The sequence below is a fragment of the Schistocerca cancellata genome, unplaced genomic scaffold, assembly GCF_023864275.1.
Source record: "Schistocerca cancellata isolate TAMUIC-IGC-003103 unplaced genomic scaffold, iqSchCanc2.1 HiC_scaffold_322, whole genome shotgun sequence".
Lineage (NCBI taxonomy): Eukaryota > Metazoa > Arthropoda > Insecta > Orthoptera > Acrididae > Schistocerca > Schistocerca cancellata.
The window spans coordinates 1-21468 of NW_026046340.1; the positions used below are offsets into that span (position 1 = coordinate 1).

The 21468-nt window shown below is 55.6% G+C and overlaps 50 non-coding genes across 50 annotated transcripts; 10 read left to right on the forward strand and 40 right to left on the reverse strand.

Moving 5' to 3' along the window:
- Positions 1-169: 169 nt before the first annotated feature.
- Trnai-aau (transfer RNA isoleucine (anticodon AAU)) lies at positions 170-243 on the reverse strand. Its single transcript has one exon. It is a non-coding gene; the product is annotated as a tRNA-Ile (tRNA).
- A 198-nt stretch (positions 244-441) lies between these two features.
- On the reverse strand, positions 442-513 carry Trnae-uuc (transfer RNA glutamic acid (anticodon UUC)). Its single transcript has one exon. It is a non-coding gene; the product is annotated as a tRNA-Glu (tRNA).
- A 303-nt stretch (positions 514-816) lies between these two features.
- On the reverse strand, positions 817-889 carry Trnam-cau (transfer RNA methionine (anticodon CAU)). Its single transcript has one exon. It is a non-coding gene; the product is annotated as a tRNA-Met (tRNA).
- A 383-nt stretch (positions 890-1272) lies between these two features.
- On the reverse strand, positions 1273-1343 carry Trnag-gcc (transfer RNA glycine (anticodon GCC)). Its single transcript has one exon. It is a non-coding gene; the product is annotated as a tRNA-Gly (tRNA).
- Positions 1344-1666: 323 nt separating this feature from the next.
- Trnag-ucc (transfer RNA glycine (anticodon UCC)) lies at positions 1667-1738 on the forward strand. Its single transcript has one exon. It is a non-coding gene; the product is annotated as a tRNA-Gly (tRNA).
- Positions 1739-2350: 612 nt separating this feature from the next.
- Positions 2351-2424, reverse strand: Trnai-aau (transfer RNA isoleucine (anticodon AAU)). Its single transcript has one exon. It is a non-coding gene; the product is annotated as a tRNA-Ile (tRNA).
- Positions 2425-2622: 198 nt separating this feature from the next.
- Positions 2623-2694, reverse strand: Trnae-uuc (transfer RNA glutamic acid (anticodon UUC)). The gene has a single exon. It is a non-coding gene; the product is annotated as a tRNA-Glu (tRNA).
- Positions 2695-2997: 303 nt separating this feature from the next.
- Trnam-cau (transfer RNA methionine (anticodon CAU)) lies at positions 2998-3070 on the reverse strand. Its single transcript has one exon. It is a non-coding gene; the product is annotated as a tRNA-Met (tRNA).
- A 382-nt stretch (positions 3071-3452) lies between these two features.
- Trnag-gcc (transfer RNA glycine (anticodon GCC)) lies at positions 3453-3523 on the reverse strand. Its single transcript has one exon. It is a non-coding gene; the product is annotated as a tRNA-Gly (tRNA).
- A 323-nt stretch (positions 3524-3846) lies between these two features.
- Positions 3847-3918, forward strand: Trnag-ucc (transfer RNA glycine (anticodon UCC)). Its single transcript has one exon. It is a non-coding gene; the product is annotated as a tRNA-Gly (tRNA).
- Positions 3919-4530: 612 nt separating this feature from the next.
- Positions 4531-4604, reverse strand: Trnai-aau (transfer RNA isoleucine (anticodon AAU)). Its single transcript has one exon. It is a non-coding gene; the product is annotated as a tRNA-Ile (tRNA).
- Positions 4605-4802: 198 nt separating this feature from the next.
- Trnae-uuc (transfer RNA glutamic acid (anticodon UUC)) lies at positions 4803-4874 on the reverse strand. Its single transcript has one exon. It is a non-coding gene; the product is annotated as a tRNA-Glu (tRNA).
- Positions 4875-5177: 303 nt separating this feature from the next.
- Trnam-cau (transfer RNA methionine (anticodon CAU)) lies at positions 5178-5250 on the reverse strand. The gene has a single exon. It is a non-coding gene; the product is annotated as a tRNA-Met (tRNA).
- A 382-nt stretch (positions 5251-5632) lies between these two features.
- Trnag-gcc (transfer RNA glycine (anticodon GCC)) lies at positions 5633-5703 on the reverse strand. Its single transcript has one exon. It is a non-coding gene; the product is annotated as a tRNA-Gly (tRNA).
- Positions 5704-6026: 323 nt separating this feature from the next.
- On the forward strand, positions 6027-6098 carry Trnag-ucc (transfer RNA glycine (anticodon UCC)). The gene has a single exon. It is a non-coding gene; the product is annotated as a tRNA-Gly (tRNA).
- A 612-nt stretch (positions 6099-6710) lies between these two features.
- Positions 6711-6784, reverse strand: Trnai-aau (transfer RNA isoleucine (anticodon AAU)). Its single transcript has one exon. It is a non-coding gene; the product is annotated as a tRNA-Ile (tRNA).
- Positions 6785-6982: 198 nt separating this feature from the next.
- Trnae-uuc (transfer RNA glutamic acid (anticodon UUC)) lies at positions 6983-7054 on the reverse strand. Its single transcript has one exon. It is a non-coding gene; the product is annotated as a tRNA-Glu (tRNA).
- A 303-nt stretch (positions 7055-7357) lies between these two features.
- Trnam-cau (transfer RNA methionine (anticodon CAU)) lies at positions 7358-7430 on the reverse strand. The gene has a single exon. It is a non-coding gene; the product is annotated as a tRNA-Met (tRNA).
- A 382-nt stretch (positions 7431-7812) lies between these two features.
- On the reverse strand, positions 7813-7883 carry Trnag-gcc (transfer RNA glycine (anticodon GCC)). The gene has a single exon. It is a non-coding gene; the product is annotated as a tRNA-Gly (tRNA).
- A 323-nt stretch (positions 7884-8206) lies between these two features.
- Trnag-ucc (transfer RNA glycine (anticodon UCC)) lies at positions 8207-8278 on the forward strand. Its single transcript has one exon. It is a non-coding gene; the product is annotated as a tRNA-Gly (tRNA).
- Positions 8279-8890: 612 nt separating this feature from the next.
- Trnai-aau (transfer RNA isoleucine (anticodon AAU)) lies at positions 8891-8964 on the reverse strand. The gene has a single exon. It is a non-coding gene; the product is annotated as a tRNA-Ile (tRNA).
- Positions 8965-9162: 198 nt separating this feature from the next.
- Positions 9163-9234, reverse strand: Trnae-uuc (transfer RNA glutamic acid (anticodon UUC)). The gene has a single exon. It is a non-coding gene; the product is annotated as a tRNA-Glu (tRNA).
- A 303-nt stretch (positions 9235-9537) lies between these two features.
- On the reverse strand, positions 9538-9610 carry Trnam-cau (transfer RNA methionine (anticodon CAU)). The gene has a single exon. It is a non-coding gene; the product is annotated as a tRNA-Met (tRNA).
- A 382-nt stretch (positions 9611-9992) lies between these two features.
- Positions 9993-10063, reverse strand: Trnag-gcc (transfer RNA glycine (anticodon GCC)). Its single transcript has one exon. It is a non-coding gene; the product is annotated as a tRNA-Gly (tRNA).
- A 323-nt stretch (positions 10064-10386) lies between these two features.
- On the forward strand, positions 10387-10458 carry Trnag-ucc (transfer RNA glycine (anticodon UCC)). The gene has a single exon. It is a non-coding gene; the product is annotated as a tRNA-Gly (tRNA).
- A 612-nt stretch (positions 10459-11070) lies between these two features.
- On the reverse strand, positions 11071-11144 carry Trnai-aau (transfer RNA isoleucine (anticodon AAU)). Its single transcript has one exon. It is a non-coding gene; the product is annotated as a tRNA-Ile (tRNA).
- A 198-nt stretch (positions 11145-11342) lies between these two features.
- Trnae-uuc (transfer RNA glutamic acid (anticodon UUC)) lies at positions 11343-11414 on the reverse strand. The gene has a single exon. It is a non-coding gene; the product is annotated as a tRNA-Glu (tRNA).
- Positions 11415-11717: 303 nt separating this feature from the next.
- On the reverse strand, positions 11718-11790 carry Trnam-cau (transfer RNA methionine (anticodon CAU)). The gene has a single exon. It is a non-coding gene; the product is annotated as a tRNA-Met (tRNA).
- Positions 11791-12172: 382 nt separating this feature from the next.
- Trnag-gcc (transfer RNA glycine (anticodon GCC)) lies at positions 12173-12243 on the reverse strand. Its single transcript has one exon. It is a non-coding gene; the product is annotated as a tRNA-Gly (tRNA).
- Positions 12244-12566: 323 nt separating this feature from the next.
- Trnag-ucc (transfer RNA glycine (anticodon UCC)) lies at positions 12567-12638 on the forward strand. Its single transcript has one exon. It is a non-coding gene; the product is annotated as a tRNA-Gly (tRNA).
- Positions 12639-13250: 612 nt separating this feature from the next.
- Trnai-aau (transfer RNA isoleucine (anticodon AAU)) lies at positions 13251-13324 on the reverse strand. Its single transcript has one exon. It is a non-coding gene; the product is annotated as a tRNA-Ile (tRNA).
- Positions 13325-13522: 198 nt separating this feature from the next.
- Trnae-uuc (transfer RNA glutamic acid (anticodon UUC)) lies at positions 13523-13594 on the reverse strand. Its single transcript has one exon. It is a non-coding gene; the product is annotated as a tRNA-Glu (tRNA).
- A 303-nt stretch (positions 13595-13897) lies between these two features.
- Trnam-cau (transfer RNA methionine (anticodon CAU)) lies at positions 13898-13970 on the reverse strand. Its single transcript has one exon. It is a non-coding gene; the product is annotated as a tRNA-Met (tRNA).
- Positions 13971-14352: 382 nt separating this feature from the next.
- On the reverse strand, positions 14353-14423 carry Trnag-gcc (transfer RNA glycine (anticodon GCC)). Its single transcript has one exon. It is a non-coding gene; the product is annotated as a tRNA-Gly (tRNA).
- Positions 14424-14746: 323 nt separating this feature from the next.
- On the forward strand, positions 14747-14818 carry Trnag-ucc (transfer RNA glycine (anticodon UCC)). The gene has a single exon. It is a non-coding gene; the product is annotated as a tRNA-Gly (tRNA).
- A 612-nt stretch (positions 14819-15430) lies between these two features.
- Trnai-aau (transfer RNA isoleucine (anticodon AAU)) lies at positions 15431-15504 on the reverse strand. Its single transcript has one exon. It is a non-coding gene; the product is annotated as a tRNA-Ile (tRNA).
- A 198-nt stretch (positions 15505-15702) lies between these two features.
- Trnae-uuc (transfer RNA glutamic acid (anticodon UUC)) lies at positions 15703-15774 on the reverse strand. Its single transcript has one exon. It is a non-coding gene; the product is annotated as a tRNA-Glu (tRNA).
- Positions 15775-16077: 303 nt separating this feature from the next.
- Positions 16078-16150, reverse strand: Trnam-cau (transfer RNA methionine (anticodon CAU)). Its single transcript has one exon. It is a non-coding gene; the product is annotated as a tRNA-Met (tRNA).
- A 382-nt stretch (positions 16151-16532) lies between these two features.
- Positions 16533-16603, reverse strand: Trnag-gcc (transfer RNA glycine (anticodon GCC)). Its single transcript has one exon. It is a non-coding gene; the product is annotated as a tRNA-Gly (tRNA).
- A 323-nt stretch (positions 16604-16926) lies between these two features.
- Trnag-ucc (transfer RNA glycine (anticodon UCC)) lies at positions 16927-16998 on the forward strand. The gene has a single exon. It is a non-coding gene; the product is annotated as a tRNA-Gly (tRNA).
- A 612-nt stretch (positions 16999-17610) lies between these two features.
- On the reverse strand, positions 17611-17684 carry Trnai-aau (transfer RNA isoleucine (anticodon AAU)). The gene has a single exon. It is a non-coding gene; the product is annotated as a tRNA-Ile (tRNA).
- A 198-nt stretch (positions 17685-17882) lies between these two features.
- On the reverse strand, positions 17883-17954 carry Trnae-uuc (transfer RNA glutamic acid (anticodon UUC)). Its single transcript has one exon. It is a non-coding gene; the product is annotated as a tRNA-Glu (tRNA).
- A 303-nt stretch (positions 17955-18257) lies between these two features.
- Positions 18258-18330, reverse strand: Trnam-cau (transfer RNA methionine (anticodon CAU)). Its single transcript has one exon. It is a non-coding gene; the product is annotated as a tRNA-Met (tRNA).
- Positions 18331-18712: 382 nt separating this feature from the next.
- On the reverse strand, positions 18713-18783 carry Trnag-gcc (transfer RNA glycine (anticodon GCC)). The gene has a single exon. It is a non-coding gene; the product is annotated as a tRNA-Gly (tRNA).
- A 323-nt stretch (positions 18784-19106) lies between these two features.
- Trnag-ucc (transfer RNA glycine (anticodon UCC)) lies at positions 19107-19178 on the forward strand. The gene has a single exon. It is a non-coding gene; the product is annotated as a tRNA-Gly (tRNA).
- Positions 19179-19790: 612 nt separating this feature from the next.
- Positions 19791-19864, reverse strand: Trnai-aau (transfer RNA isoleucine (anticodon AAU)). The gene has a single exon. It is a non-coding gene; the product is annotated as a tRNA-Ile (tRNA).
- A 198-nt stretch (positions 19865-20062) lies between these two features.
- Trnae-uuc (transfer RNA glutamic acid (anticodon UUC)) lies at positions 20063-20134 on the reverse strand. Its single transcript has one exon. It is a non-coding gene; the product is annotated as a tRNA-Glu (tRNA).
- A 303-nt stretch (positions 20135-20437) lies between these two features.
- Positions 20438-20510, reverse strand: Trnam-cau (transfer RNA methionine (anticodon CAU)). The gene has a single exon. It is a non-coding gene; the product is annotated as a tRNA-Met (tRNA).
- A 382-nt stretch (positions 20511-20892) lies between these two features.
- Trnag-gcc (transfer RNA glycine (anticodon GCC)) lies at positions 20893-20963 on the reverse strand. The gene has a single exon. It is a non-coding gene; the product is annotated as a tRNA-Gly (tRNA).
- A 323-nt stretch (positions 20964-21286) lies between these two features.
- Positions 21287-21358, forward strand: Trnag-ucc (transfer RNA glycine (anticodon UCC)). The gene has a single exon. It is a non-coding gene; the product is annotated as a tRNA-Gly (tRNA).
- Positions 21359-21468: the final 110 nt, after the last annotated feature.

A 21468-nucleotide genomic window follows, 5' to 3' on the forward strand; every position in this document is an offset into this window, starting at 1 on the left:
AGAACCAGCGTATTCAACATATTGTGGCCATTGCCGAGCGAATGCTGTAGCGCTTGCCGACAAGTCGGGTTCGGATCCTCTGTCAACGTCCACGCAGGGCGATGATCTTTTGGCCATCACACTCGCCAGCTGAAATCGGCGCTGCCTTTTCGTAGTAGTAAAAGCGTACTGGCCCGTGGGGGGATCGAACCCACGACCTTCGCGTTATTAGCACGACGCTCTAACCAACTGAGCTAACGGGCCTCGACGCGGACGGTTGCTCAGCCCTACGCTGGAAACACGTGGCATGAAGCCACACGCCACTTCTAGGGTCACTGTGTGCCTGCTCCGCTCGTCCATGTTCTGCTGGCGGTCATGAAACAGTAGCTGAATTGCGAACAGGACGGGAAACGGCAGCACGCACAGCTGAAACTTGAGACGATTCGTGTGGAAAAAATTCCGTTCCGGTACCGGGAATCGAACCCGGGCCTCCTGGGTGAAAGCCAGGTATCCTAGCCACTAGACCACACCGGAGTTCGGCGTTCGTTGGACGGATCGGATGGTCTCTCGCACATTTCGTGCCGAGTCCCGCGTCGGCACCCTTCTCTCTTTGCGAGCGTCTTTGCGCATACTGACTGGCAAGGCGCGCACCTCAAAAGTCTCAGAGCAATGCATTTGGCTTCTTGCTCTACTGGGAGAAGAGGAAAAGGAAAGCTGTAAGTATCAATAACAGGAAGTAAACATTTTCTCGCTGAAGCGTTGAAACGTTGTGGATAACAAACAAGAAATAAGTTCGAGCACTAGCGACAGCACCACCGTGACTCACAGAAAATTAAATGCCCCGGGTGAGAATCGAACTCACGACCTTAAAATTATGAGACTTACGCGCTGCCTACTGCGCTACCGAGGCAGGGGGACGGGGGGGAGACCGCTGGTCCTGGAATCTGGGTAAGCAGCGTACCCAATGTTAGACGCAGAGATACACTACTTCGTGGTTAACGCGTTCTGTTGCTACACGTGCATTGCCGGCCCAGTTGATTGCGGTGTTGCTGCAGCTTTTGCAACCATAGGCAGCACTCCCCGTCGTTCAAGTTCAATGCCTCGGAGGCACCTGGACACAGCAACTTGTGAGGCCAGGCCGACGCCAGTCCGTAGAACATGACGCGAGCGTCCGAGTGGGGAACCGCGCGTGCTGCGTTCTCGTTTCTTCTCAAGGGAATCCCGCTATACATTCTTGTGGATCGTGCATCTCAAGCGCGCAAGTCACACGGCACCGCGGGAAAAGCAAAATGATGCATCGGCCGGGAATCGAACCCGGGCCGCCCGCGTGGCAGGCGAGCATTCTACCACTGAACCACCGATGCTCAGCTAGTTCACAGCTTCCTGGTGCTTTCCGCTGCAGACGTCTGAGGGGAAAGTGGGACTGCCGTCCAGCGCCGTCGCATCCTCTCGAGAGAATGCTACAGACGCTGAATCCTGCACTGCACTGCTTAAAAATGATCGTCTAAGTACTCTTGCGGCGCACGCACGCGACGACTCTTGCCAAAGGACGCGAAATGTGCGTAGAGACGCTGCCTGGATGAGCTCGCCTACCCCGTAACGCGCCTACAGCTACGACCACCTTCAGGCGCCGCTGACAGGCGGGAAGCAGACACAGCGCGGCTCGCGAGGCGCGGAAGGCAACTGTGCGGTGGTGGTGTAATGGTCAGCATAGTTGCCTTCCAAGCAGTTGATCCGGGTTCGATTCCCGGCCACCGCAGCAGGCTTTTACTTTTGCGTATAAGTACTTTTGCCACGCGTCCTTAAATTAATGTTTCTTTCCCCATCTTACTCGCTGCAGGCCACCCTATAGCGTGTGCGTCGATTCCCCTTGAGTCTCGACTTGTCTCGACTTTGCTCAGCTGACGCGAGAGCTGACGCTCTCCAGTCGGCCTATATCAACACGACAAGCACGAGAAACGACTGAGAGAGGCAAGGAGAGGCGAGGCGGTGGACACACAGCACGCCGCTTCATTACACGGTGGCGTCTCCCTGACTGAATCGGGCTGCAGCTGCGAAAAGAAAGGAGAAAGACAAATAGGAAGCAAAATTGCCAACAGTACCCTGCGTTCCCATGCGGTCACCCGCCCAAGCACTGACAGGGGCCAAAGTTGTTACACGTCGGCAATCGGACATTTTCTTTCGTTTTCTCTTTGCCGTATCAGAACCAGCGTATTCAACATATTGTGGCCATTGCCGAGCGAATGCTGTAGCGCTTGCCGACAAGTCGGGTTCGGATCCTCTGTCAACGTCCACGCAGGGCGATGATCTTTTGGCCATCACACTCGCCAGCTGAAATCGGCGCTGCCTTTTCGTAGTAGTAAAAGCGTACTGGCCCGTGGGGGGATCGAACCCACGACCTTCGCGTTATTAGCACGACGCTCTAACCAACTGAGCTAACGGGCCTCGACGCGGACGGTTGCTCAGCCCTACGCTGGAAACACGTGGCATGAAGCCACACGCCACTTCTAGGGTCACTGTGTGCCTGCTCCGCTCGTCCATGTTCTGCTGGCGGTCATGAAACAGTAGCTGAATTGCGAACAGGACGGGAAACGGCAGCACGCACAGCTGAAACTTGAGACGATTCGTGTGGAAAAAATTCCGTTCCGGTACCGGGAATCGAACCCGGGCCTCCTGGGTGAAAGCCAGGTATCCTAGCCACTAGACCACACCGGAGTTCGGCGTTCGTTGGACGGATCGGATGGTCTCTCGCACATTTCGTGCCGAGTCCCGCGTCGGCACCCTTCTCTCTTTGCGAGCGTCTTTGCGCATACTGACTGGCAAGGCGCGCACCTCAAAAGTCTCAGAGCAATGCATTTGGCTTCTTGCTCTACTGGGAGAAGAGGAAAAGGAAAGCTGTAAGTATCAATAACAGGAAGTAAACATTTTCTCGCTGAAGCGTTGAAACGTTGTGGATAACAAACAAGAAATAAGTTCGAGCACTAGCGACAGCACCACCGTGACTCACAGAAAATTAAATGCCCCGGGTGAGAATCGAACTCACGACCTTAAAATTATGAGACTTACGCGCTGCCTACTGCGCTACCGAGGCAGGGGGACGGGGGGAGACCGCTGGTCCTGGAATCTGGGTAAGCAGCGTACCCAATGTTAGACGCAGAGATACACTACTTCGTGGTTAACGCGTTCTGTTGCTACACGTGCATTGCCGGCCCAGTTGATTGCGGTGTTGCTGCAGCTTTTGCAACCATAGGCAGCACTCCCCGTCGTTCAAGTTCAATGCCTCGGAGGCACCTGGACACAGCAACTTGTGAGGCCAGGCCGACGCCAGTCCGTAGAACATGACGCGAGCGTCCGAGTGGGGAACCGCGCGTGCTGCGTTCTCGTTTCTTCTCAAGGGAATCCCGCTATACATTCTTGTGGATCGTGCATCTCAAGCGCGCAAGTCACACGGCACCGCGGGAAAAGCAAAATGATGCATCGGCCGGGAATCGAACCCGGGCCGCCCGCGTGGCAGGCGAGCATTCTACCACTGAACCACCGATGCTCAGCTAGTTCACAGCTTCCTGGTGCTTTCCGCTGCAGACGTCTGAGGGGAAAGTGGGACTGCCGTCCAGCGCCGTCGCATCCTCTCGAGAGAATGCTACAGACGCTGAATCCTGCACTGCACTGCTTAAAAATGATCGTCTAAGTACTCTTGCGGCGCACGCACGCGACGACTCTTGCCAAAGGACGCGAAATGTGCGTAGAGACGCTGCCTGGATGAGCTCGCCTACCCCGTAACGCGCCTACAGCTACGACCACCTTCAGGCGCCGCTGACAGGCGGGAAGCAGACACAGCGCGGCTCGCGAGGCGCGGAAGGCAACTGTGCGGTGGTGGTGTAATGGTCAGCATAGTTGCCTTCCAAGCAGTTGATCCGGGTTCGATTCCCGGCCACCGCAGCAGGCTTTTACTTTTGCGTATAAGTACTTTTGCCACGCGTCCTTAAATTAATGTTTCTTTCCCCATCTTACTCGCTGCAGGCCACCCTATAGCGTGTGCGTCGATTCCCCTTGAGTCTCGACTTGTCTCGACTTTGCTCAGCTGACGCGAGAGCTGACGCTCTCCAGTCGGCCTATATCAACACGACAAGCACGAGAAACGACTGAGAGAGGCAAGGAGAGGCGAGGCGGTGGACACACAGCACGCCGCTTCATTACACGGTGGCGTCTCCCTGACTGAATCGGGCTGCAGCTGCGAAAAGAAAGGAGAAAGACAAATAGGAAGCAAAATTGCCAACAGTACCCTGCGTTCCCATGCGGTCACCCGCCCAAGCACTGACAGGGGCCAAAGTTGTTACACGTCGGCAATCGGACATTTTCTTTCGTTTTCTCTTTGCCGTATCAGAACCAGCGTATTCAACATATTGTGGCCATTGCCGAGCGAATGCTGTAGCGCTTGCCGACAAGTCGGGTTCGGATCCTCTGTCAACGTCCACGCAGGGCGATGATCTTTTGGCCATCACACTCGCCAGCTGAAATCGGCGCTGCCTTTTCGTAGTAGTAAAAGCGTACTGGCCCGTGGGGGGATCGAACCCACGACCTTCGCGTTATTAGCACGACGCTCTAACCAACTGAGCTAACGGGCCTCGACGCGGACGGTTGCTCAGCCCTACGCTGGAAACACGTGGCATGAAGCCACACGCCACTTCTAGGGTCACTGTGTGCCTGCTCCGCTCGTCCATGTTCTGCTGGCGGTCATGAAACAGTAGCTGAATTGCGAACAGGACGGGAAACGGCAGCACGCACAGCTGAAACTTGAGACGATTCGTGTGGAAAAAATTCCGTTCCGGTACCGGGAATCGAACCCGGGCCTCCTGGGTGAAAGCCAGGTATCCTAGCCACTAGACCACACCGGAGTTCGGCGTTCGTTGGACGGATCGGATGGTCTCTCGCACATTTCGTGCCGAGTCCCGCGTCGGCACCCTTCTCTCTTTGCGAGCGTCTTTGCGCATACTGACTGGCAAGGCGCGCACCTCAAAAGTCTCAGAGCAATGCATTTGGCTTCTTGCTCTACTGGGAGAAGAGGAAAAGGAAAGCTGTAAGTATCAATAACAGGAAGTAAACATTTTCTCGCTGAAGCGTTGAAACGTTGTGGATAACAAACAAGAAATAAGTTCGAGCACTAGCGACAGCACCACCGTGACTCACAGAAAATTAAATGCCCCGGGTGAGAATCGAACTCACGACCTTAAAATTATGAGACTTACGCGCTGCCTACTGCGCTACCGAGGCAGGGGGACGGGGGGAGACCGCTGGTCCTGGAATCTGGGTAAGCAGCGTACCCAATGTTAGACGCAGAGATACACTACTTCGTGGTTAACGCGTTCTGTTGCTACACGTGCATTGCCGGCCCAGTTGATTGCGGTGTTGCTGCAGCTTTTGCAACCATAGGCAGCACTCCCCGTCGTTCAAGTTCAATGCCTCGGAGGCACCTGGACACAGCAACTTGTGAGGCCAGGCCGACGCCAGTCCGTAGAACATGACGCGAGCGTCCGAGTGGGGAACCGCGCGTGCTGCGTTCTCGTTTCTTCTCAAGGGAATCCCGCTATACATTCTTGTGGATCGTGCATCTCAAGCGCGCAAGTCACACGGCACCGCGGGAAAAGCAAAATGATGCATCGGCCGGGAATCGAACCCGGGCCGCCCGCGTGGCAGGCGAGCATTCTACCACTGAACCACCGATGCTCAGCTAGTTCACAGCTTCCTGGTGCTTTCCGCTGCAGACGTCTGAGGGGAAAGTGGGACTGCCGTCCAGCGCCGTCGCATCCTCTCGAGAGAATGCTACAGACGCTGAATCCTGCACTGCACTGCTTAAAAATGATCGTCTAAGTACTCTTGCGGCGCACGCACGCGACGACTCTTGCCAAAGGACGCGAAATGTGCGTAGAGACGCTGCCTGGATGAGCTCGCCTACCCCGTAACGCGCCTACAGCTACGACCACCTTCAGGCGCCGCTGACAGGCGGGAAGCAGACACAGCGCGGCTCGCGAGGCGCGGAAGGCAACTGTGCGGTGGTGGTGTAATGGTCAGCATAGTTGCCTTCCAAGCAGTTGATCCGGGTTCGATTCCCGGCCACCGCAGCAGGCTTTTACTTTTGCGTATAAGTACTTTTGCCACGCGTCCTTAAATTAATGTTTCTTTCCCCATCTTACTCGCTGCAGGCCACCCTATAGCGTGTGCGTCGATTCCCCTTGAGTCTCGACTTGTCTCGACTTTGCTCAGCTGACGCGAGAGCTGACGCTCTCCAGTCGGCCTATATCAACACGACAAGCACGAGAAACGACTGAGAGAGGCAAGGAGAGGCGAGGCGGTGGACACACAGCACGCCGCTTCATTACACGGTGGCGTCTCCCTGACTGAATCGGGCTGCAGCTGCGAAAAGAAAGGAGAAAGACAAATAGGAAGCAAAATTGCCAACAGTACCCTGCGTTCCCATGCGGTCACCCGCCCAAGCACTGACAGGGGCCAAAGTTGTTACACGTCGGCAATCGGACATTTTCTTTCGTTTTCTCTTTGCCGTATCAGAACCAGCGTATTCAACATATTGTGGCCATTGCCGAGCGAATGCTGTAGCGCTTGCCGACAAGTCGGGTTCGGATCCTCTGTCAACGTCCACGCAGGGCGATGATCTTTTGGCCATCACACTCGCCAGCTGAAATCGGCGCTGCCTTTTCGTAGTAGTAAAAGCGTACTGGCCCGTGGGGGGATCGAACCCACGACCTTCGCGTTATTAGCACGACGCTCTAACCAACTGAGCTAACGGGCCTCGACGCGGACGGTTGCTCAGCCCTACGCTGGAAACACGTGGCATGAAGCCACACGCCACTTCTAGGGTCACTGTGTGCCTGCTCCGCTCGTCCATGTTCTGCTGGCGGTCATGAAACAGTAGCTGAATTGCGAACAGGACGGGAAACGGCAGCACGCACAGCTGAAACTTGAGACGATTCGTGTGGAAAAAATTCCGTTCCGGTACCGGGAATCGAACCCGGGCCTCCTGGGTGAAAGCCAGGTATCCTAGCCACTAGACCACACCGGAGTTCGGCGTTCGTTGGACGGATCGGATGGTCTCTCGCACATTTCGTGCCGAGTCCCGCGTCGGCACCCTTCTCTCTTTGCGAGCGTCTTTGCGCATACTGACTGGCAAGGCGCGCACCTCAAAAGTCTCAGAGCAATGCATTTGGCTTCTTGCTCTACTGGGAGAAGAGGAAAAGGAAAGCTGTAAGTATCAATAACAGGAAGTAAACATTTTCTCGCTGAAGCGTTGAAACGTTGTGGATAACAAACAAGAAATAAGTTCGAGCACTAGCGACAGCACCACCGTGACTCACAGAAAATTAAATGCCCCGGGTGAGAATCGAACTCACGACCTTAAAATTATGAGACTTACGCGCTGCCTACTGCGCTACCGAGGCAGGGGGACGGGGGGAGACCGCTGGTCCTGGAATCTGGGTAAGCAGCGTACCCAATGTTAGACGCAGAGATACACTACTTCGTGGTTAACGCGTTCTGTTGCTACACGTGCATTGCCGGCCCAGTTGATTGCGGTGTTGCTGCAGCTTTTGCAACCATAGGCAGCACTCCCCGTCGTTCAAGTTCAATGCCTCGGAGGCACCTGGACACAGCAACTTGTGAGGCCAGGCCGACGCCAGTCCGTAGAACATGACGCGAGCGTCCGAGTGGGGAACCGCGCGTGCTGCGTTCTCGTTTCTTCTCAAGGGAATCCCGCTATACATTCTTGTGGATCGTGCATCTCAAGCGCGCAAGTCACACGGCACCGCGGGAAAAGCAAAATGATGCATCGGCCGGGAATCGAACCCGGGCCGCCCGCGTGGCAGGCGAGCATTCTACCACTGAACCACCGATGCTCAGCTAGTTCACAGCTTCCTGGTGCTTTCCGCTGCAGACGTCTGAGGGGAAAGTGGGACTGCCGTCCAGCGCCGTCGCATCCTCTCGAGAGAATGCTACAGACGCTGAATCCTGCACTGCACTGCTTAAAAATGATCGTCTAAGTACTCTTGCGGCGCACGCACGCGACGACTCTTGCCAAAGGACGCGAAATGTGCGTAGAGACGCTGCCTGGATGAGCTCGCCTACCCCGTAACGCGCCTACAGCTACGACCACCTTCAGGCGCCGCTGACAGGCGGGAAGCAGACACAGCGCGGCTCGCGAGGCGCGGAAGGCAACTGTGCGGTGGTGGTGTAATGGTCAGCATAGTTGCCTTCCAAGCAGTTGATCCGGGTTCGATTCCCGGCCACCGCAGCAGGCTTTTACTTTTGCGTATAAGTACTTTTGCCACGCGTCCTTAAATTAATGTTTCTTTCCCCATCTTACTCGCTGCAGGCCACCCTATAGCGTGTGCGTCGATTCCCCTTGAGTCTCGACTTGTCTCGACTTTGCTCAGCTGACGCGAGAGCTGACGCTCTCCAGTCGGCCTATATCAACACGACAAGCACGAGAAACGACTGAGAGAGGCAAGGAGAGGCGAGGCGGTGGACACACAGCACGCCGCTTCATTACACGGTGGCGTCTCCCTGACTGAATCGGGCTGCAGCTGCGAAAAGAAAGGAGAAAGACAAATAGGAAGCAAAATTGCCAACAGTACCCTGCGTTCCCATGCGGTCACCCGCCCAAGCACTGACAGGGGCCAAAGTTGTTACACGTCGGCAATCGGACATTTTCTTTCGTTTTCTCTTTGCCGTATCAGAACCAGCGTATTCAACATATTGTGGCCATTGCCGAGCGAATGCTGTAGCGCTTGCCGACAAGTCGGGTTCGGATCCTCTGTCAACGTCCACGCAGGGCGATGATCTTTTGGCCATCACACTCGCCAGCTGAAATCGGCGCTGCCTTTTCGTAGTAGTAAAAGCGTACTGGCCCGTGGGGGGATCGAACCCACGACCTTCGCGTTATTAGCACGACGCTCTAACCAACTGAGCTAACGGGCCTCGACGCGGACGGTTGCTCAGCCCTACGCTGGAAACACGTGGCATGAAGCCACACGCCACTTCTAGGGTCACTGTGTGCCTGCTCCGCTCGTCCATGTTCTGCTGGCGGTCATGAAACAGTAGCTGAATTGCGAACAGGACGGGAAACGGCAGCACGCACAGCTGAAACTTGAGACGATTCGTGTGGAAAAAATTCCGTTCCGGTACCGGGAATCGAACCCGGGCCTCCTGGGTGAAAGCCAGGTATCCTAGCCACTAGACCACACCGGAGTTCGGCGTTCGTTGGACGGATCGGATGGTCTCTCGCACATTTCGTGCCGAGTCCCGCGTCGGCACCCTTCTCTCTTTGCGAGCGTCTTTGCGCATACTGACTGGCAAGGCGCGCACCTCAAAAGTCTCAGAGCAATGCATTTGGCTTCTTGCTCTACTGGGAGAAGAGGAAAAGGAAAGCTGTAAGTATCAATAACAGGAAGTAAACATTTTCTCGCTGAAGCGTTGAAACGTTGTGGATAACAAACAAGAAATAAGTTCGAGCACTAGCGACAGCACCACCGTGACTCACAGAAAATTAAATGCCCCGGGTGAGAATCGAACTCACGACCTTAAAATTATGAGACTTACGCGCTGCCTACTGCGCTACCGAGGCAGGGGGACGGGGGGAGACCGCTGGTCCTGGAATCTGGGTAAGCAGCGTACCCAATGTTAGACGCAGAGATACACTACTTCGTGGTTAACGCGTTCTGTTGCTACACGTGCATTGCCGGCCCAGTTGATTGCGGTGTTGCTGCAGCTTTTGCAACCATAGGCAGCACTCCCCGTCGTTCAAGTTCAATGCCTCGGAGGCACCTGGACACAGCAACTTGTGAGGCCAGGCCGACGCCAGTCCGTAGAACATGACGCGAGCGTCCGAGTGGGGAACCGCGCGTGCTGCGTTCTCGTTTCTTCTCAAGGGAATCCCGCTATACATTCTTGTGGATCGTGCATCTCAAGCGCGCAAGTCACACGGCACCGCGGGAAAAGCAAAATGATGCATCGGCCGGGAATCGAACCCGGGCCGCCCGCGTGGCAGGCGAGCATTCTACCACTGAACCACCGATGCTCAGCTAGTTCACAGCTTCCTGGTGCTTTCCGCTGCAGACGTCTGAGGGGAAAGTGGGACTGCCGTCCAGCGCCGTCGCATCCTCTCGAGAGAATGCTACAGACGCTGAATCCTGCACTGCACTGCTTAAAAATGATCGTCTAAGTACTCTTGCGGCGCACGCACGCGACGACTCTTGCCAAAGGACGCGAAATGTGCGTAGAGACGCTGCCTGGATGAGCTCGCCTACCCCGTAACGCGCCTACAGCTACGACCACCTTCAGGCGCCGCTGACAGGCGGGAAGCAGACACAGCGCGGCTCGCGAGGCGCGGAAGGCAACTGTGCGGTGGTGGTGTAATGGTCAGCATAGTTGCCTTCCAAGCAGTTGATCCGGGTTCGATTCCCGGCCACCGCAGCAGGCTTTTACTTTTGCGTATAAGTACTTTTGCCACGCGTCCTTAAATTAATGTTTCTTTCCCCATCTTACTCGCTGCAGGCCACCCTATAGCGTGTGCGTCGATTCCCCTTGAGTCTCGACTTGTCTCGACTTTGCTCAGCTGACGCGAGAGCTGACGCTCTCCAGTCGGCCTATATCAACACGACAAGCACGAGAAACGACTGAGAGAGGCAAGGAGAGGCGAGGCGGTGGACACACAGCACGCCGCTTCATTACACGGTGGCGTCTCCCTGACTGAATCGGGCTGCAGCTGCGAAAAGAAAGGAGAAAGACAAATAGGAAGCAAAATTGCCAACAGTACCCTGCGTTCCCATGCGGTCACCCGCCCAAGCACTGACAGGGGCCAAAGTTGTTACACGTCGGCAATCGGACATTTTCTTTCGTTTTCTCTTTGCCGTATCAGAACCAGCGTATTCAACATATTGTGGCCATTGCCGAGCGAATGCTGTAGCGCTTGCCGACAAGTCGGGTTCGGATCCTCTGTCAACGTCCACGCAGGGCGATGATCTTTTGGCCATCACACTCGCCAGCTGAAATCGGCGCTGCCTTTTCGTAGTAGTAAAAGCGTACTGGCCCGTGGGGGGATCGAACCCACGACCTTCGCGTTATTAGCACGACGCTCTAACCAACTGAGCTAACGGGCCTCGACGCGGACGGTTGCTCAGCCCTACGCTGGAAACACGTGGCATGAAGCCACACGCCACTTCTAGGGTCACTGTGTGCCTGCTCCGCTCGTCCATGTTCTGCTGGCGGTCATGAAACAGTAGCTGAATTGCGAACAGGACGGGAAACGGCAGCACGCACAGCTGAAACTTGAGACGATTCGTGTGGAAAAAATTCCGTTCCGGTACCGGGAATCGAACCCGGGCCTCCTGGGTGAAAGCCAGGTATCCTAGCCACTAGACCACACCGGAGTTCGGCGTTCGTTGGACGGATCGGATGGTCTCTCGCACATTTCGTGCCGAGTCCCGCGTCGGCACCCTTCTCTCTTTGCGAGCGTCTTTGCGCATACTGACTGGCAAGGCGCGCACCTCAAAAGTCTCAGAGCAATGCATTTGGCTTCTTGCTCTACTGGGAGAAGAGGAAAAGGAAAGCTGTAAGTATCAATAACAGGAAGTAAACATTTTCTCGCTGAAGCGTTGAAACGTTGTGGATAACAAACAAGAAATAAGTTCGAGCACTAGCGACAGCACCACCGTGACTCACAGAAAATTAAATGCCCCGGGTGAGAATCGAACTCACGACCTTAAAATTATGAGACTTACGCGCTGCCTACTGCGCTACCGAGGCAGGGGGACGGGGGGAGACCGCTGGTCCTGGAATCTGGGTAAGCAGCGTACCCAATGTTAGACGCAGAGATACACTACTTCGTGGTTAACGCGTTCTGTTGCTACACGTGCATTGCCGGCCCAGTTGATTGCGGTGTTGCTGCAGCTTTTGCAACCATAGGCAGCACTCCCCGTCGTTCAAGTTCAATGCCTCGGAGGCACCTGGACACAGCAACTTGTGAGGCCAGGCCGACGCCAGTCCGTAGAACATGACGCGAGCGTCCGAGTGGGGAACCGCGCGTGCTGCGTTCTCGTTTCTTCTCAAGGGAATCCCGCTATACATTCTTGTGGATCGTGCATCTCAAGCGCGCAAGTCACACGGCACCGCGGGAAAAGCAAAATGATGCATCGGCCGGGAATCGAACCCGGGCCGCCCGCGTGGCAGGCGAGCATTCTACCACTGAACCACCGATGCTCAGCTAGTTCACAGCTTCCTGGTGCTTTCCGCTGCAGACGTCTGAGGGGAAAGTGGGACTGCCGTCCAGCGCCGTCGCATCCTCTCGAGAGAATGCTACAGACGCTGAATCCTGCACTGCACTGCTTAAAAATGATCGTCTAAGTACTCTTGCGGCGCACGCACGCGACGACTCTTGCCAAAGGACGCGAAATGTGCGTAGAGACGCTGCCTGGATGAGCTCGCCTACCCCGTAACGCGCCTACAGCTACGACCACCTTCAGGCGCCGCTGACAGGCGGGAAGCAGACACAGCGCGGCTCGCGAGGCGCGGAAGGCAACTGTGCGGTGGTGGTGTAATGGTCAGCATAGTTGCCTTCCAAGCAGTTGATCCGGGTTCGATTCCCGGCCACCGCAGCAGGCTTTTACTTTTGCGTATAAGTACTTTTGCCACGCGTCCTTAAATTAATGTTTCTTTCCCCATCTTACTCGCTGCAGGCCACCCTATAGCGTGTGCGTCGATTCCCCTTGAGTCTCGACTTGTCTCGACTTTGCTCAGCTGACGCGAGAGCTGACGCTCTCCAGTCGGCCTATATCAACACGACAAGCACGAGAAACGACTGAGAGAGGCAAGGAGAGGCGAGGCGGTGGACACACAGCACGCCGCTTCATTACACGGTGGCGTCTCCCTGACTGAATCGGGCTGCAGCTGCGAAAAGAAAGGAGAAAGACAAATAGGAAGCAAAATTGCCAACAGTACCCTGCGTTCCCATGCGGTCACCCGCCCAAGCACTGACAGGGGCCAAAGTTGTTACACGTCGGCAATCGGACATTTTCTTTCGTTTTCTCTTTGCCGTATCAGAACCAGCGTATTCAACATATTGTGGCCATTGCCGAGCGAATGCTGTAGCGCTTGCCGACAAGTCGGGTTCGGATCCTCTGTCAACGTCCACGCAGGGCGATGATCTTTTGGCCATCACACTCGCCAGCTGAAATCGGCGCTGCCTTTTCGTAGTAGTAAAAGCGTACTGGCCCGTGGGGGGATCGAACCCACGACCTTCGCGTTATTAGCACGACGCTCTAACCAACTGAGCTAACGGGCCTCGACGCGGACGGTTGCTCAGCCCTACGCTGGAAACACGTGGCATGAAGCCACACGCCACTTCTAGGGTCACTGTGTGCCTGCTCCGCTCGTCCATGTTCTGCTGGCGGTCATGAAACAGTAGCTGAATTGCGAACAGGACGGGAAACGGCAGCACGCACAGCTGAAACTTGAGACGATTCGTGTGGAAAAAATTCCGTTCCGGTACCGGGAATCGAACCCGGGCCTCCTGGGTGAAAGCCAGGTATCCTAGCCACTAGACCACACCGGAGTTCGGCGTTCGTTGGACGGATCGGATGGTCTCTCGCACATTTCGTGCCGAGTCCCGCGTCGGCACCCTTCTCTCTTTGCGAGCGTCTTTGCGCATACTGACTGGCAAGGCGCGCACCTCAAAAGTCTCAGAGCAATGCATTTGGCTTCTTGCTCTACTGGGAGAAGAGGAAAAGGAAAGCTGTAAGTATCAATAACAGGAAGTAAACATTTTCTCGCTGAAGCGTTGAAACGTTGTGGATAACAAACAAGAAATAAGTTCGAGCACTAGCGACAGCACCACCGTGACTCACAGAAAATTAAATGCCCCGGGTGAGAATCGAACTCACGACCTTAAAATTATGAGACTTACGCGCTGCCTACTGCGCTACCGAGGCAGGGGGACGGGGGGAGACCGCTGGTCCTGGAATCTGGGTAAGCAGCGTACCCAATGTTAGACGCAGAGATACACTACTTCGTGGTTAACGCGTTCTGTTGCTACACGTGCATTGCCGGCCCAGTTGATTGCGGTGTTGCTGCAGCTTTTGCAACCATAGGCAGCACTCCCCGTCGTTCAAGTTCAATGCCTCGGAGGCACCTGGACACAGCAACTTGTGAGGCCAGGCCGACGCCAGTCCGTAGAACATGACGCGAGCGTCCGAGTGGGGAACCGCGCGTGCTGCGTTCTCGTTTCTTCTCAAGGGAATCCCGCTATACATTCTTGTGGATCGTGCATCTCAAGCGCGCAAGTCACACGGCACCGCGGGAAAAGCAAAATGATGCATCGGCCGGGAATCGAACCCGGGCCGCCCGCGTGGCAGGCGAGCATTCTACCACTGAACCACCGATGCTCAGCTAGTTCACAGCTTCCTGGTGCTTTCCGCTGCAGACGTCTGAGGGGAAAGTGGGACTGCCGTCCAGCGCCGTCGCATCCTCTCGAGAGAATGCTACAGACGCTGAATCCTGCACTGCACTGCTTAAAAATGATCGTCTAAGTACTCTTGCGGCGCACGCACGCGACGACTCTTGCCAAAGGACGCGAAATGTGCGTAGAGACGCTGCCTGGATGAGCTCGCCTACCCCGTAACGCGCCTACAGCTACGACCACCTTCAGGCGCCGCTGACAGGCGGGAAGCAGACACAGCGCGGCTCGCGAGGCGCGGAAGGCAACTGTGCGGTGGTGGTGTAATGGTCAGCATAGTTGCCTTCCAAGCAGTTGATCCGGGTTCGATTCCCGGCCACCGCAGCAGGCTTTTACTTTTGCGTATAAGTACTTTTGCCACGCGTCCTTAAATTAATGTTTCTTTCCCCATCTTACTCGCTGCAGGCCACCCTATAGCGTGTGCGTCGATTCCCCTTGAGTCTCGACTTGTCTCGACTTTGCTCAGCTGACGCGAGAGCTGACGCTCTCCAGTCGGCCTATATCAACACGACAAGCACGAGAAACGACTGAGAGAGGCAAGGAGAGGCGAGGCGGTGGACACACAGCACGCCGCTTCATTACACGGTGGCGTCTCCCTGACTGAATCGGGCTGCAGCTGCGAAAAGAAAGGAGAAAGACAAATAGGAAGCAAAATTGCCAACAGTACCCTGCGTTCCCATGCGGTCACCCGCCCAAGCACTGACAGGGGCCAAAGTTGTTACACGTCGGCAATCGGACATTTTCTTTCGTTTTCTCTTTGCCGTATCAGAACCAGCGTATTCAACATATTGTGGCCATTGCCGAGCGAATGCTGTAGCGCTTGCCGACAAGTCGGGTTCGGATCCTCTGTCAACGTCCACGCAGGGCGATGATCTTTTGGCCATCACACTCGCCAGCTGAAATCGGCGCTGCCTTTTCGTAGTAGTAAAAGCGTACTGGCCCGTGGGGGGATCGAACCCACGACCTTCGCGTTATTAGCACGACGCTCTAACCAACTGAGCTAACGGGCCTCGACGCGGACGGTTGCTCAGCCCTACGCTGGAAACACGTGGCATGAAGCCACACGCCACTTCTAGGGTCACTGTGTGCCTGCTCCGCTCGTCCATGTTCTGCTGGCGGTCATGAAACAGTAGCTGAATTGCGAACAGGACGGGAAACGGCAGCACGCACAGCTGAAACTTGAGACGATTCGTGTGGAAAAAATTCCGTTCCGGTACCGGGAATCGAACCCGGGCCTCCTGGGTGAAAGCCAGGTATCCTAGCCACTAGACCACACCGGAGTTCGGCGTTCGTTGGACGGATCGGATGGTCTCTCGCACATTTCGTGCCGAGTCCCGCGTCGGCACCCTTCTCTCTTTGCGAGCGTCTTTGCGCATACTGACTGGCAAGGCGCGCACCTCAAAAGTCTCAGAGCAATGCATTTGGCTTCTTGCTCTACTGGGAGAAGAGGAAAAGGAAAGCTGTAAGTATCAATAACAGGAAGTAAACATTTTCTCGCTGAAGCGTTGAAACGTTGTGGATAACAAACAAGAAATAAGTTCGAGCACTAGCGACAGCACCACCGTGACTCACAGAAAATTAAATGCCCCGGGTGAGAATCGAACTCACGACCTTAAAATTATGAGACTTACGCGCTGCCTACTGCGCTACCGAGGCAGGGGGACGGGGGGAGACCGCTGGTCCTGGAATCTGGGTAAGCAGCGTACCCAATGTTAGACGCAGAGATACACTACTTCGTGGTTAACGCGTTCTGTTGCTACACGTGCATTGCCGGCCCAGTTGATTGCGGTGTTGCTGCAGCTTTTGCAACCATAGGCAGCACTCCCCGTCGTTCAAGTTCAATGCCTCGGAGGCACCTGGACACAGCAACTTGTGAGGCCAGGCCGACGCCAGTCCGTAGAACATGACGCGAGCGTCCGAGTGGGGAACCGCGCGTGCTGCGTTCTCGTTTCTTCTCAAGGGAATCCCGCTATACATTCTTGTGGATCGTGCATCTCAAGCGCGCAAGTCACACGGCACCGCGGGAAAAGCAAAATGATGCATCGGCCGGGAATCGAACCCGGGCCGCCCGCGTGGCAGGCGAGCATTCTACCACTGAACCACCGATGCTCAGCTAGTTCACAGCTTCCTGGTGCTTTCCGCTGCAGACGTCTGAGGGGAAAGTGGGACTGCCGTCCAGCGCCGTCGCATCCTCTCGAGAGAATGCTACAGACGCTGAATCCTGCACTGCACTGCTTAAAAATGATCGTCTAAGTACTCTTGCGGCGCACGCACGCGACGACTCTTGCCAAAGGACGCGAAATGTGCGTAGAGACGCTGCCTGGATGAGCTCGCCTACCCCGTAACGCGCCTACAGCTACGACCACCTTCAGGCGCCGCTGACAGGCGGGAAGCAGACACAGCGCGGCTCGCGAGGCGCGGAAGGCAACTGTGCGGTGGTGGTGTAATGGTCAGCATAGTTGCCTTCCAAGCAGTTGATCCGGGTTCGATTCCCGGCCACCGCAGCAGGCTTTTACTTTTGCGTATAAGTACTTTTGCCACGCGTCCTTAAATTAATGTTTCTTTCCCCATCTTACTCGCTGCAGGCCACCCTATAGCGTGTGCGTCGATTCCCCTTGAGTCTCGACTTGTCTCGACTTTGCTCAGCTGACGCGAGAGCTGACGCTCTCCAGTCGGCCTATATCAACACGACAAGCACGAGAAACGACTGAGAGAGGCAAGGAGAGGCGAGGCGGTGGACACACAGCACGCCGCTTCATTACACGGTGGCGTCTCCCTGACTGAATCGGGCTGCAGCTGCGAAAAGAAAGGAGAAAGACAAATAGGAAGCAAAATTGCCAACAGTACCCTGCGTTCCCATGCGGTCACCCGCCCAAGCACTGACAGGGGCCAAAGTTGTTACACGTCGGCAATCGGACATTTTCTTTCGTTTTCTCTTTGCCGTATCAGAACCAGCGTATTCAACATATTGTGGCCATTGCCGAGCGAATGCTGTAGCGCTTGCCGACAAGTCGGGTTCGGATCCTCTGTCAACGTCCACGCAGGGCGATGATCTTTTGGCCATCACACTCGCCAGCTGAAATCGGCGCTGCCTTTTCGTAGTAGTAAAAGCGTACTGGCCCGTGGGGGGATCGAACCCACGACCTTCGCGTTATTAGCACGACGCTCTAACCAACTGAGCTAACGGGCCTCGACGCGGACGGTTGCTCAGCCCTACGCTGGAAACACGTGGCATGAAGCCACACGCCACTTCTAGGGTCACTGTGTGCCTGCTCCGCTCGTCCATGTTCTGCTGGCGGTCATGAAACAGTAGCTGAATTGCGAACAGGACGGGAAACGGCAGCACGCACAGCTGAAACTTGAGACGATTCGTGTGGAAAAAATTCCGTTCCGGTACCGGGAATCGAACCCGGGCCTCCCGGGTGAAAGCCAGGTATCCTAGCCACTAGACCACACCGGAGTTCGGCGTTCGTTGGACGGATCGGATGGTCTCTCGCACATTTCGTGCCGAGTCCCGCGTCGGCACCCTTCTCTCTTTGCGAGCGTCTTTGCGCATACTGACTGGCAAGGCGCGCACCTCAAAAGTCTCAGAGCAATGCATTTGGCTTCTTGCTCTACTGGGAGAAGAGGAAAAGGAAAGCTGTAAGTATCAATAACAGGAAGTAAACATTTTCTCGCTGAAGCGTTGAAACGTTGTGGATAACAAACAAGAAATAAGTTCGAGCACTAGCGACAGCACCACCGTGACTCACAGAAAATTAAATGCCCCGGGTGAGAATCGAACTCACGACCTTAAAATTATGAGACTTACGCGCTGCCTACTGCGCTACCGAGGCAGGGGGACGGGGGGAGACCGCTGGTCCTGGAATCTGGGTAAGCAGCGTACCCAATGTTAGACGCAGAGATACACTACTTCGTGGTTAACGCGTTCTGTTGCTACACGTGCATTGCCGGCCCAGTTGATTGCGGTGTTGCTGCAGCTTTTGCAACCATAGGCAGCACTCCCCGTCGTTCAAGTTCAATGCCTCGGAGGCACCTGGACACAGCAACTTGTGAGGCCAGGCCGACGCCAGTCCGTAGAACATGACGCGAGCGTCCGAGTGGGGAACCGCGCGTGCTGCGTTCTCGTTTCTTCTCAAGGGAATCCCGCTATACATTCTTGTGGATCGTGCATCTCAAGCGCGCAAGTCACACGGCACCGCGGGAAAAGCAAAATGATGCATCGGCCGGGAATCGAACCCGGGCCGCCCGCGTGGCAGGCGAGCATTCTACCACTGAACCACCGATGCTCAGCTAGTTCACAGCTTCCTGGTGCTTTCCGCTGCAGACGTCTGAGGGGAAAGTGGGACTGCCGTCCAGCGCCGTCGCATCCTCTCGAGAGAATGCTACAGACGCTGAATCCTGCACTGCACTGCTTAAAAATGATCGTCTAAGTACTCTTGCGGCGCACGCACGCGACGACTCTTGCCAAAGGACGCGAAATGTGCGTAGAGACGCTGCCTGGATGAGCTCGCCTACCCCGTAACGCGCCTACAGCTACGACCACCTTCAGGCGCCGCTGACAGGCGGGAAGCAGACACAGCGCGGCTCGCGAGGCGCGGAAGGCAACTGTGCGGTGGTGGTGTAATGGTCAGCATAGTTGCCTTCCAAGCAGTTGATCCGGGTTCGATTCCCGGCCACCGCAGCAGGCTTTTACTTTTGCGTATAAGTACTTTTGCCACGCGTCCTTAAATTAATGTTTCTTTCCCCATCTTACTCGCTGCAGGCCACCCTATAGCGTGTGCGTCGATTCCCCTTGAGTCTCGACTTGTCTCGACTTTGCTCAGCTGACGCGAGAGCTGACGCTCTCCAGTCGGCCTATATCAACACGACAAGCACGAGAAACGACTGAGAGAGGCAAGGAGAGGCGAGGCGGTGGACACACAGCACGCCGCTTCATTACACGGTGGCGTCTCCCTGACTGAATCGGGCTGCAGCTGCGAAAAGAAAGGAGAAAGACAAATAGGAAGCAAAATTGCCAACAGTACCCTGCGTTCCCATGCGGTCACCCGCCCAAGCACTGACAGGGGCCAAAGTTGTTACACGTCGGCAATCGGACATTTTCTTTCGTTTTCTCTTTGCCGTATCAGAACCAGCGTATTCAACATATTGTGGCCATTGCCGAGCGAATGCTGTAGCGCTTGCCGACAAGTCGGGTTCGGATCCTCTGTCAACGTCCACGCAGGGCGATGATCTTTTGGCCATCACACTCGCCAGCTGAAATCGGCGCTGCCTTTTCGTAGTAGTAAAAGCGTACTGGCCCGTGGGGGGATCGAACCCACGACCTTCGCGTTATTAGCACGACGCTCTAACCAACTGAGCTAACGGGCCTCGACGCGGACGGTTGCTCAGCCCTACGCTGGAAACACGTGGCATGAAGCCACACGCCACTTCTAGGGTCACTGTGTGCCTGCTCCGCTCGTCCATGTTCTGCTGGCGGTCATGAAACAGTAGCTGAATTGCGAACAGGACGGGAAACGGCAGCACGCACAGCTGAAACTTGAGACGATTCGTGTGGAAAAAATTCCGTTCCGGTACCGGGAATCGAACCCGGGCCTCCTGGGTGAAAGCCAGGTATCCTAGCCACTAGACCACACCGGAGTTCGGCGTTCGTTGGACGGATCGGATGGTCTCTCGCACATTTCGTGCCGAGTCCCGCGTCGGCACCCTTCTCTCTTTGCGAGCGTCTTTGCGCATACTGACTGGCAAGGCGCGCACCTCAAAAGTCTCAGAGCAATGCATTTGGCTTCTTGCTCTACTGGGAGAAGAGGAAAAGGAAAGCTGTAAGTATCAATAACAGGAAGTAAACATTTTCTCGCTGAAGCGTTGAAACGTTGTGGATAACAAACAAGAAATAAGTTCGAGCACTAGCGACAGCACCACCGTGACTCACAGAAAATTAAATGCCCCGGGTGAGAATCGAACTCACGACCTTAAAATTATGAGACTTACGCGCTGCCTACTGCGCTACCGAGGCAGGGGGACGGGGGGAGACCGCTGGTCCTGGAATCTGGGTAAGCAGCGTACCCAATGTTAGACGCAGAGATACACTACTTCGTGGTTAACGCGTTCTGTTGCTACACGTGCATTGCCGGCCCAGTTGATTGCGGTGTTGCTGCAGCTTTTGCAACCATAGGCAGCACTCCCCGTCGTTCAAGTTCAATGCCTCGGAGGCACCTGGACACAGCAACTTGTGAGGCCAGGCCGACGCCAGTCCGTAGAACATGACGCGAGCGTCCGAGTGGGGAACCGCGCGTGCTGCGTTCTCGTTTCTTCTCAAGGGAATCCCGCTATACATTCTTGTGGATCGTGCATCTCAAGCGCGCAAGTCACACGGCACCGCGGGAAAAGCAAAATGATGCATCGGCCGGGAATCGAACCCGGGCCGCCCGCGTGGCAGGCGAGCATTCTACCACTGAACCACCGATGCTCAGCTAGTTCACAGCTTCCTGGTGCTTTCCGCTGCAGACGTCTGAGGGGAAAGTGGGACTGCCGTCCAGCGCCGTCGCATCCTCTCGAGAGAATGCTACAGACGCTGAATCCTGCACTGCACTGCTTAAAAATGATCGTCTAAGTACTCTTGCGGCGCACGCACGCGACGACTCTTGCCAAAGGACGCGAAATGTGCGTAGAGACGCTGCCTGGATGAGCTCGCCTACCCCGTAACGCGCCTACAGCTACGACCACCTTCAGGCGCCGCTGACAGGCGGGAAGCAGACACAGCGCGGCTCGCGAGGCGCGGAAGGCAACTGTGCGGTGGTGGTGTAATGGTCAGCATAGTTGCCTTCCAAGCAGTTGATCCGGGTTCGATTCCCGGCCACCGCAGCAGGCTTTTACTTTTGCGTATAAGTACTTTTGCCACGCGTCCTTAAATTAATGTTTCTTTCCCCATCTTACTCGCTGCAGGCCACCCTATAGCGTGTGCGTCGATTCCC